Source organism: Ursus arctos, unplaced genomic scaffold (assembly GCF_023065955.2).
Source record: "Ursus arctos isolate Adak ecotype North America unplaced genomic scaffold, UrsArc2.0 scaffold_3, whole genome shotgun sequence".
In the NCBI taxonomy this organism is placed as follows: Eukaryota; Metazoa; Chordata; class Mammalia; order Carnivora; family Ursidae; genus Ursus; species Ursus arctos.
The window spans coordinates 53,823,456-53,835,574 of NW_026622985.1; the positions used below are offsets into that span (position 1 = coordinate 53,823,456).

The following is a 12,119-nucleotide window of genomic DNA, read 5'->3' on the forward strand; positions in this document are numbered from 1 at the left end:
GTCTTAAAGCAATTTTCTCAAATTTAAGATTTAGCTAAGATTTGAGAGCAGACAATGAATCAGGAGGTGGTAGTTGTTTTTAAGTCAATGTTTCATAATTTTAGGAGGAGAAATCTCCTGTGTGTTGTGAACTAACAGAAAGAGAGAAGGGCCTCGTTAATGAATGCAGAGTCCCAGACAATCCCGACACAGTAGACTCAGGGGTGAGAGGCACTCACTCAGAGACACCACAGAGGCTTGTGATCCCATCTGGGCCCCTTCCCTGGCTGTGGGCATCTGCTTGGACCTGGGGAGGGGAAGGCCGGTTTCAGCAGACACCTCCCTGGGCAGATCTCCAGGACTGAGCTAGGTTGGCACTGAGACCCCAGCGCACCTTGACCCTTTCCCCACCTCAACCCGCACAGCTTCCAGGAGGGCGCCTTCTGATGGCCTGGGGTCAGGCTACTCCAGGGCACTGAGTTCAGGCTGGGCCAGCAAAGGCCAAACCAGCCTCTCACTTCCATCACTGCTGTGGGGTTCAGCTCTTTCTCTTGTATTCATTTGCTTTCAAGTATATCTGGTAACTCTGTAAGTTTCTCCCTTTCATTCCAAATTGGTTTCCTGTCATTTTTATGAGAAAGAATTTATTGGTGCTTTAAAAATATATAAAAATGTCTTTGTGCCTAAATCTTTCCTTAACAGACTTCTTTACAATGTTTGTTCTCTATCCTGTTTCTTGTTTTTTTTTTCCCCCCTTTTCTGAATTCGGTGCTTCTGAGCCCAGCTAAATGGAAGCAGATCTGGTAAAGGCTGGCATGCAGATGGGGTGGGGGCAGCCAGGCCCTGGGGTGGCTGAGCCGAGAGCTACTACCCCTCGCTAAAGTCTATTACTCACTCAGGCACTCGGCAAGACTCTTCCCCCAGGCAGTCCGTCCCCCTGCTTCTCTGAATAACATACACACCACACAGGGAGCCGTCACTTACACAAACAGCCGTGAGCACCTTCAGCCTGCTGTTAGGCTCCTAAGAATGCAGATGCCCTGGAGAGGCGGGAAGGCAAGTGCCTGCTCATGGTCTGAGCCTCCGTCTGCGGGCCTCACAGGTGCTTTTCCTGCAGGGAAAGTGTCAGGGGCCATCTGGAACCAGGGCTGCCTGCCCGCCTCCTAGGTGAGGGACCTGCACTTTGCCCGTGCGAAGCAAGAGGCCTGCTCTGGATCAGGGCAAGCGGTGGGTCCAACACTGGTGCAGGGGCCGGGTGTGTGTGTGTGTGGGGGGGGTTGAAGGGAGTGCGTGCCCGTGAGCACCTGCCATGTCCACTCCTCATCTCGTTCAGGGAGACCTGGCGACGATTTCAGAGAGAGAGGGTGCAGGGTACAGCATGCTCCCTGGTCCCACCCAGACACCACACACTCGTATTTACTGAAGGCTCCTGGAAAGAAATGTGTAAGGTAGGCTTAAAATTTTTTTGATAAATGTAGGGGAAATGCCTCCCATAGGACTAAGTGGAAAAGACTGGTGTGCAGAATTGTACATAGCACAATTCTAACTGTCAAAAAAGGATAGCCCTCCAATGTGCATGTGAAAGGCAGGAACGGATAAAGCACGAAGGCTTCCGCTATTCAGTGGGGTTATCAGTGCTATTTCTTTTCCCCTCACACATTTGCACATCTTCTAATTTTTCTACAGTGAGCATTCTCAGTTTTAGCAACAGAAATGTCACTTAAGCCATTTGTTTTAAAAATCTGCAAAACACTTTGTGTGTGACAAAGAGACAATTATGGGTAAGGCAGGTGTGTCTGTGTGTGGTTATATACATACACACCATGCACTTATATAAATAAATGTGAATAAATGTATACGCCCATGTGTGTCTATGACTCTGTGTATGCATATATGAGATATGAGATAATCATGTAATAACATACATATAACACATAACATACATATCATGATTAACTTCAAAGACCCACAAATACAGACAAATGACCTGCTGGGAAACCCACAGAAATATGTCACACCCAGAAGGTCAACAACAGATAAGACAAAGGGCCACCCACTAGCTATAATAGGGTTTGTCTTCCATTTTCTGGGGTCAAGGGACTGTTGCAGAATAATCCATTTATTTTTTGTGAAGATGGCCACCTTTGACAGGATAAAATGGGGGAGGCCCTGCCTGGAGCAGAAGCTGTGTGCCACTGTAGTGACAGCGACCTTAATTGATATTTCTGCCCAGGGGCAGCTTCCCTCTCTTTGTCCTCCCAAGTGAGAAACTGCACTTTATAGGAGCGGAACAGGGCAGAGTAGGATGTTTTCTCTTGGGGCAGGGCAAGCCTGGGCCAGATACAAAGGACCTTATGTGCTCTGCTGGCATGGCTGCCCTCCCCGGCCTATTCTGCCAGTCATGGACACTGCTCCCTCTAACAGTACCCCTTGTGCTGTGTGGCCTCCGAGGGTCCTCCATGGGGAAGAGCCTTAGGAATGCCTCGGCCGGCAGCCTGAAACACTCATCCTCCACCTGAGAGTTCTCAGGATTTGCACCTCAGCGCATGTCCTGCTCTCACACTGATGGCTCTGTGTAGAGCAGGGCAGAACCTATAAGAGAGGAAGGGCTTCAGGGCGGCTCAGTCAGTTGAGCGTTCAACTCTTGCTTTCGGCTCAGGTCATGATCTCAGGGTCATGAGATCAAGCCCCACATCAGGCTCTGCACTCAGACGGGTGTCTGCTTGAAATTCTCTCTCTCCCTCTCCCTTTGACCCATCCCCTGCTCATGTGCGCACTCTCTCTCTCTCTCTAAAATAAATAAATAAATCTTTAAAAAAAAGAGAGTTAGAAGAAGAGCTTCATTATGTATGACCTAATCCTTAAAGATATGGAAGGTTGGGTCCCAAAGGAAAGGGAAAATCTAGATATCTGAATTTTCTCCCTGGAGTTTCTGCACCCCTTTGGAGTTCTTAAAATTTGGTCCCACCTTTGGTATTACCCGTGAGGGAATGGCACTCCTCATAAATCACATGTCAAACAGTTATTCCAAATATTTTCTTTAGAGAGCTTTTGTTATTTTTCTACAAGGTTAGTCCTTGTAGGATAATGTTGGTTTGTGTTTGTGTGTGTGTGTGTGTGTATGGTTAAGGAAGAGAGTTGGTCATTCCAACAACTCTCCAGCAGCATGGAGGCTTGCAGCAGGTGCTGGGTGATATCTGGAAGACTTTTAGCCCATCCATCTGTTCAGTCATTTGTTTTGTTCATTCAGAACATGTAATTCAAAGACTGGTTGTAACTAGATGCATAGTGAGCTGGAAATCAAAGTTATAGTCAAAAGATATGTTTACTTTCTGCTCTATGAAGTACTATATAGCCCTTTGTTACTAGCACAGTAATTCATTATAAATATTTCAATAAAAAAAAATAAGTACTAGGCCTTCTGGCCAAAATTTAAATCAGAGCAGGCCCAATGAAAAGTCTTAGTCTTTGTCAGGACTCTAGGTAATGAGAAAGAGTAACCCAATTTCATCTAGCTTACACCAGAGAGTCCGTCAGTTCCCATAACTGGGGGGTCTAGGGTTATGGGATTTAAAAAGTCAGGTTCTGCAGGATCCAGGGGCTTGGATGACATATAAGGTCAGTCGTTAGTCTCTTTCTCTCTCTCTCTTCCTGTGGCTCTTTCTCTACAAATGGAAAGATAGTCCAGGCAGCTCAAAGACCATATCCTAATGGCTATTATTCCAAATTGAAGAGGCATACACACTCTTTCTCGCATCTACATAGAAAGTCTCAAGAAAGATGGCCATTTCAAAGCTAATCCCTCTGGCTTGGGAAGAGAGGGCTTGGCCTGGCCCATCAGGATCACATGCCCCCTCTGCACAGGGGGGCACAGAGTGCCTGTGGAGTGGGGTGGGGTGCTGTGTAGGGGGATGCAATTTTAGTATTTGTAGATCTATCAGGATCCCATGGAATAGGGGAGGCATGGTTCCCTAAAGGAAAGAGTGAGGTGTGCTTACCTGAAGGAGGGGAAAGGAATACCAGATGGACAAATGGTTTCTCAAAGCATCACTGTAAAGTGTGTCTGAAAAGGAATTGATCCTGTTTGAAATACTTTCAGGAAACTAAAAATGAGAACAGAGAAAAAACCAAGATTATTCGACAGCATTGAATAGAATATTATTAAGGACATATCTCAACTCAAGAGAGTTTGCTTCAAAAGATACCTTCACAGTGAAAATCTAGGGATGATGGCATCTTGATTAAAATGTTTGTTTTCGTAAAACAGAATCCAAACAGCCTCAGAATCAAAACAACTTTTCCTGGAACTGAGGTATTTTTCCCCCAAAGAAGTCCAAATTTAATTAAGATGGGATAAACAGCATCTGGACATTCCTGATCTTATATCTTGACATAATTTAGCCTCAGAGGCAGTCATGTGTTCTTAGAACATGATCCTTCCTTTCCTCCTGATGGGCTTTGTCCTTGGGTAGGAGAGAGGGGAGAGGTTGCTAGAATTTGTCCCACACCATTCACCATCACGCATCTTCTCCACTTAAGGGGGCTCTGGCAGAAGCAGAGAGAAGCTCAGTACTTCATGAAGCTATTCGAAAGGCTCTTCAAAGTCATAGGGCTCTGAAGGGGACTGTCTGTCACCAACTAACTCTGGCGGTCCTGCTTTACACAGTTTATGACTTCTAGTCTCTTTCCATCAGTTATCCTGTTTTATGGCTGCAAATAAGATAAATTGCATTCCCTCCCTCCCTCCTTCTCTCTCTCTCTTTCTCACTTACTCTCTCTCAGTGTCTCCCCCCCGATCCCTCCCTCCGTCCATTAGGGTCACAGATTAGAGGATTCACTGTTCATCTGTAAACCAAAATAGATCATTCCACAGCCTCATGCTCTCTCAGACCTCTTGTAACCTCCCTCAGTAACAACTTCTGCAGGCAGAATTCCAGAGTCTGTCTCCGAGGGCAGGAGACTGAGCTGGTGCCAGGATCAAAATGGGTTTGGCAAAGCTGTCTCCCTCAGAGATCTGTGATGAGACCAGTTTCCCTTCTGCTCCTGTGTGGGCAGTCTCCCCTCAGGTTTCAAGTCCCTCGGCTGTGTGACTTGGACAAGTCACTTCACCTCTCAGGGGTCACCTATAAAACGAGCAGACTAGACCAGGTGATTTCTGTGGCCCTTACACTTCTGACGCCCTGACTCCATATCCCACCCCCACGATTTAGGGGAGCTCTGTGCAACCGTAACTCTGTGTTGTCTCTCAGATAAAGGCCAGCCCTAACCTCACCCCGCCAGAGGGTATGTCTGCAATAGCAGGAACAAGAGCAAGGACAGACAGGGGGACAGGCATCAGCTATATTCAGATTAAAATTGGAAAGGTTAAGTCAGTAGCATCCTTAATAACGTGGCCATTTCTTTCTCCTTCTCCCCTCTGGGATTAAAGCTTGTGTGCTGACTTTTGAAAAATCAGTCATTAACGGCCAGGAAATGACTTCCCCATCCATCAGAACACTGCTCAGCCATGTTTCAGCTTTTCCCCCCTTTCCCTGTGTAATTATTCTCATCCACCACTGATTACAGTTTATAATAGCCATAATTCTCTCCGAATCAATCATTACTTTACTTTACCACAGGGTTACTGGTAGAAGCATGAGGGAATGCAGTACCCCCGGCTGGGTTTTATTTTTTGGAAATTGCCTGCTTTCGTCTGGATCTCATTTAATCATCTGGATGTTCAAAGAAAAGCTAAGATTTTAATTCAAAGGCATTTTTTTTCTACTTGACCTTAACTCTTCTTCTTCTTTTTTTTTTTTTTAAGAGGAAATGATAGCTGGCTAAATAAGGCTGATAGTGTACAAAATCTGCCTGTGTTGTTGTTTGGAGTGATTGGTAGGGGACACAGTGGGGACTCTTGTCAGGAATTCATGTGCTTCTTTGGCACTTCAGCCACGTGAGTGCTGTTCGGGCTGTCCATCCTGCATGATTTCCTGAAAGGTTCAAGAACTGTCTCTTCCCTCCATGGACTAATTGGAGCCAACATTCTTATTGGGAGGAAACAAAGGGTTTTTTTCCTTATACATTCTGGGAGGTATGACAATCAGTCATTTACACCTTAGTGAGAATTTAAGGCAATTCAGTTTTATCCAGTATTTACCAGACTTACTATGTTCAATATACAGAGTCAGTGCTTTGGTGAGTTCAAAAAAAAAAAAAAAAAATAGGATCTAGCCCTTGCATCCTGGAGCTCACATGGTGGCTAGAAGTGGTAGGAAGATAGACATATAAATAATCATTCATATTCCTCACGTGCACCTTGGATTTTGGGGGTACAAAGTGCAGCAGGAGAATGAGAAAAAGAGGCTACGTATACAGTACAGATCTTACAATTCCTAGAGGAAATGTGATCTGAGCTGAACTTTGGCAGAGGGCAAGGACTTGAACAAGCAGTCGTTCTAGGAGAGGACAGCAGAAATTAATCACAAAAGCCTGGTAAGGGAAGAGAGGGAGGAGGAGACCAAGGCCTGACAGGAAAGGCCTGGAAGGGTGGATGACCTGGGGCCATGGGGGTTGCCCAGTGGCTGGCTGGAGCATCTGGTAACCCCCAAGAAAGCTTTGGAGAACCATCCAGGCTCCTCTCTGAGAGGTCTAGAAATACTTGCCGAGGCAGCATTAGCAAAAACAAGAAGATGGGACAAGACATCACATAATTTAAAATATATTATTTGAAATGTGACCTCATGGCTAGTGAAATTTGGGACCTGCTGGTTAAAGTAACGAAAGGAGTAATTTTACGATATTGGACCCTCACCAAAAAAAATGTTCTCTCAAGCCCAGATAAAACCAGGTGGAAGTTGAAGCTCTAACAGAAGATGTTTTACTTAGAAATGTTTTAAATATTAGCATAGTATTTTGGAAGTGCTGGGTCAGCATCAGCAGCAGATGTTCTCCGAGCTATTCACACGAAGGAAGGATGTTCTTTGAACATCTGTGGTAGGAACGGGGGCAGCACCTTGGCCCTGGCATCCCTCCTTACTAGCACATGGTTGGTCTACTGGGGAGACCCATGATCTCTCATAGGGCCCCTCTTACCCTCATGTGCCATATTTGCCGTATATAGGAGACATGACGTAATTTATGCAGCAAAAGCCCAGGGGTCCTCAGTCTGGGGGAAAATATTCCAGGTAGCTGCTAATCTGGAAGTTATTTTCTTTCCCTAAACTGCCAGGGTGGTCCATATCAGTGGTTTCCAGCTTTCTTATTTCATGAGCCAGTAAATTTTTTTTTTTTTTTTTACATTGGGTGGTAATGGGGGGAAACATGGGTTTGCCTATTTATTCTTTTGCCAAGTCAGGGCATAAAATATAACCACTTTCAGCTCCTCTATTGTTTCACACCCACACAAAGCACATCTTGATATCAAAAACATAAGTAAACCATATTCTCAGCATAGAGGAGAGTCCTTTCAATTGAAAGCTTTGTTGAAGAAAACTTTCTCCGTTGTCCTTAACTTTTCTCATTTTGCAACAAAATGCTCAAAGATGCATCTTTGAAGGGCCTGGAGCCCCGGAGAAGTTCTGCTCTGCGGGAGCCCTCATGCTGCTAGAAGATAGCACAGAGAGACGAATGTGGGGCCACTTCACTGGACACACGTTGGGGGAAAGGAAAGAGACAACCTCATTTTCCGGCATTGTCCAAATCGATCAGGAAGCAAATCGGGACTTCATTGTCAACTCACGATGCAATGTTTGCAAACAGCAAACAAGTCTGTCCTCTCGGCTAATCTACCAGCCCTGCTGTGGCGGGATGCCCATTCTGCGAGGCTTTTTTGTGGACAAGGGTTTGTTGCACATAAAAGGCCGGCCGAGGACGCACGATTAGGGCAAGAATGTGTTAAAAGGGTGGAACAGAACCTGGCCAAAAGCATCTCCTTTTTAAGTCACTCTTGGCTAAGGTTTTCATTAATTCCCAGCTGAGGGCAGAGAGAGAGAGGACGGATGGCCAATAATAGTTATCACTGAATACCGACTGTGCACCAACCATGCCTGTGCGAACGCCGAATACCGACTCTGCTCCATGCAAAAACCTCGACAGCTACTCCCCCTTATCTAACCCTCAGGACAAGTTTATGAAAGAGGTGTTCAACGCAACTGTTTTTTAGTTGGAGAAAACAAGACTGAGTGAGGTTAGGTTCTTGGCCTCTGATTACACAGAGGTGGGAGCAGCACTCAAGTTTGCCTGAGCCAAGAGCACACTCTGGCCGCTGCGCCGAGACCCTTCTGGCCGGACTGGCACTTGGTTTGTGTAATCGCCTCCCTACATGGGCGTGTGGCCGGCAGTTGTACACTTTAACACACTGGTTCTAGCGTATTCCATCATATGGCTTTTCTAAGTCTCAATGAATCCTTTGTCGTTTTTATACAATGTCTCCAGACGTTGTTAAGGGATAAGCCTGAGTAAATCAGATACAGACAGGGGTCCAGCATCAAGGAGGCCGTCCAGGTAAGCAAGTGGGGTCCTGCCCACACCCATCTGACCAGAGCGTCCTCACTCTCAGGACTGGACGGCTACTGATTTCAGGAGTTTTCAGAAAGCTTCCCCAGTCTTGCAGGCTCTAGTTTCCGTCTGCCACCTCTACGGGGTTGGATGCAAATTCCCAGGAACATGAATCACCTGCTTTTCTCTAGGGTTTTCCTCCATCTTTGGCTCCAAATACTTCATTGCAGCAGTGCCAGAAAGAGGCCCCGGGAGAGAGGAGAGCTTGCATATTAATTCCAGTGGCGACGTAATGAGAATTTCATTCACTTACTTTGAATTCCCTGGTGTCCCCCATCCTCCCCTTGGCTCGTTAACTCTCCGTACCTTGCCCGGCTGCTGGGTCTCACGAGAACAAATGCACTCTCGGTTCCCGCAGCAGTTTGCCTGGTCCTCTCCTCCCCGCATCTCCCCCAGGACTTCACACTCTTCTGCTGCCGCCCCTCACAGAGGTCTTCATCCCGCACGCAGTGTGCGTCCTCCCTCTGCAGGAGAGGACAGCCTCCTCGGTGTGAGGCTCACGCCGAGGTTCTGCAATCTGATCGGGCTCTGCTGGTCTTGCCTTCTCTGATATGGGGCGGGGGGGGGCATGTGTTCAGCCCCTAGTTCTCAGCCCACCCCACCCCAACACAACAAATATGCTCAAGGACTTCAGAGAGGGACCTCACTCATTTGGGATCAAATGATTTTCTGTAATCTGAGTCTACAATTCCAGACAAAGATTTAGGAGTGTGAGAATTTGTGCGGGGACAGGGAGGGAGGTTGTGGTTTGGGGAGAAAATGTAAACGAGAATTATAATCCATCCAACATGGGCCAGAGTCAAAGCTGACAGTTTCATTCTCAATTTAGATGAAGAAGCAAACACGCTTTCACACTAGAAAAATCTCATTTAGTCTCTGCTAACCACTTCTGCCAGAGGCCCAGGTGTGTGTGTGTGTGCGCGCGTGTGCATGGGCGTTAACTGGCCCCATAAACTGGGAAATGTAGGGAAAGGCGCTGTCCCTCCCCATCCTGTAGATCTGTCTGGTTGCTTTAAGGCTGCAGTGCTGAACAGACTCTTCAGGCTTTTTGAGGGGCAGGGCTGACGTCATGAGCATGCGCACTGGGCCCCACACCTGGAAGGACTCTGCGCTTGGAAATGCTCTGCTGTTGCTGTCCTAAAATTCTCAACAACTTATAACAAGGGATCTGCATTTCTGTTTAGCACTAGGCCCCATACGTTATGCAGCTGATCTTAGTGAGAAGTAGATCATAGATAGAACAATGGCCAAATATAAATGAGTTGTGTGATCTTGGGTCCATCACTTCACCCCTCTGAGTCTTAGCTGGGCTCACATTTGGTGGTTCTCAACTCTGGCTGTACCTTCAAATCCCCAGAGGAGCTCTGGAGAAATATCAATGGACTAGAATCCATTTGGAAAGGGGACTGGCATCAGAATTGTTTTGAAGTTTCATTTGAAGTTCTGCAGGTGATTCTGATGCAAAATTATTTCTGAAAATACAAGCCTAGACAATCTAAGCTCGTTTTCTGTGATCATGTATTCATTTTCCTTGGTACCTGTTCAAATTCCCGTGACTGCTGTGTTCCATAGTATAATCATGCTTGTTTTAATTTAAAACTAACATTTTAAATTTGTTATTATCTAGTAAAAGGACACTCCAGGAAGATGTACCATATTTAATTTGTGTATAACTCATGGCTTTGCACCCTCAGATGTGTGAGTAGCTCACTTTGAGAGGCCCAGGACTGTACTCACAGTGGTCTTTAAGGACCCTCATTTCTTCAGTATTCTTGGTGCCTATGCCCTGTCTCCCATAGATCTTTCCACAGATGGCCATATTCATGTGAGAAATGAATTCCTTAAATGTGTGTGTCCTGCCCTGCTAACATCACCAACCCTGGGCCTTCAAGGAAGTTCAATGTGTATACTAAAGATTGAGGTCAGAACAGGGAGTGATTGGTGTAGGCCCAAGGAAGGAATCCGAATTCTCAGCTGCTCCAACAAGTTAAATAAAGGAGTCTCACCCTTAGTCACATTGGGAAACATCAATACTGTTGAATAGTTGATACCAAGTTAGATTTCTTAGAGCTATCCTTGTATTACTCTAGACAAAAACAAGGCAAGTGCAAGTTTTTCTCTCCTGTTCTTCAGAATCCCTAAAAATGACCAAAATGCTCAGAGTGTGTTCTGCCAGCTTAATCAAGCCTTCCCACTAGGGGGTTAGTACATTACATGCCCCAAACCATCTTTCTTCTCTCATACAGCTGCCCTCAGAATAGGATTTGATAAACTAGTTCTCACTAAAGTGTCAATGACTGATGCCATCTCCTTAGTTTTTTCCAAGTGTAGTATATTACAACAGGGCTGCATTTACTTAATCCAAAAGAATATGGCATTAAGGTAGAATTTTAGGCACGGATGGTAAGCAAAGAGGGGTATAGTTAGACCTAGACCAGGCTTCCTGGACCTCCTCAAATAACATAGCTCCTCTGGCAGCTGGCCATATGTTTGTCATTTAAGCAACAAATAATGCTATCAGCAAGCAAGTCTTTGAACATATGAAAGCATGTATTTAAAAAATCAACCAACCAGATAAATGAAAAACCCAAGGATATCATTTGAATTTCTACTCAAATTGCTCAAAGATGGAAAGATGAATTAAGGGTGCTTCAGGAAAACCTGGCAGATAAACAAGCAGTTTAACATTAATGCTATGAAAATGAGTAAAGAAGAAAAGGGTGGATTGCAGTTAAGAAGGATAAAAGCAGGGGCACCTGGGTGGCGCAGTCGTTAAGCGTCTGCCTTTCGCTCAGGGCGTGATCCCAGCGTTCTGGGATCGAGCCCCACATCAGGCTCCTCCGCTAGGAGCCTGCTTCTTCCTCTCCCACTCCCCCTGCTTGTGTTCCCTCTCTCGCTGGCTGTCTCTCTCTGTCAAATAAATAAATAAAATCTTAAAAAAAAAAAAAAGAAGGATAAAAGCATAAAAGGCAAATTTCTGGCGTCCCCCAAACACTTTGGATCCAAGAAACCAGCTAAGGGAGATAAGTGAAAGATTTAACAGAGAAAGCAGCCAAGGAGCTGGGAGGAAAGGGAGTGGGTGCTGACATGCAGCCACCTCCCCTCACCAGACCCTGGGTCCTGCTACACACGTATGTTCATATGTTTGTCCAAAGGGAGCTCCTTTTTCTCCTATGTCCATCTGGAGGGAATGGTGCTTTCTGATTGGTCTATCAGAAGAACACTCTCCTAATTTTCAAGAAGATTTCCTATAGGCCAGCAGCAACCCTGGAACCAATCCCAGTTAATCTGTGGTCTGTATGCAGAAAATGTAAAAGCAAGAATAGCCAAAGCAAGCGGAATGTCACAAAAATTCAGACCTAGACCCAACAAGGAAGGCATTAAAAAAAAAAAAAAAAAAAGCAAGCAAAGGAATTGAGATTGTTAAAAGAAACACATTTAATGAGTCTCTGAAATGTTTTCACCAGGTCAACCCCTGCCTGGAAGAGATGAAAAAGAACTGAGGTGACCTACCTCGCTCCCTTTCCTGCCAGGACTGACCTTTAATTTGGGAACAATGTAAAAGGCCCGTGCAGGGCTCAGGGTGGTGCCTCTTGAAGTCT

General features: G+C 45.7%; 1 long non-coding RNA gene across 1 annotated transcript in view; it reads right to left on the reverse strand.

Moving 5' to 3' along the window:
• The window catches only part of LOC125281111 (uncharacterized), a 266,321-nt gene that overhangs the window by 5,774 nt on the left and 248,428 nt on the right, over positions 1 to 12,119 (reverse strand). The window contains exon 8 of the long non-coding RNA XR_007188179.2: positions 3,978 to 4,082. This is a non-coding gene — a long non-coding RNA (uncharacterized LOC125281111). The remainder of the gene's footprint in view (positions 1 to 3,977; positions 4,083 to 12,119) is intronic.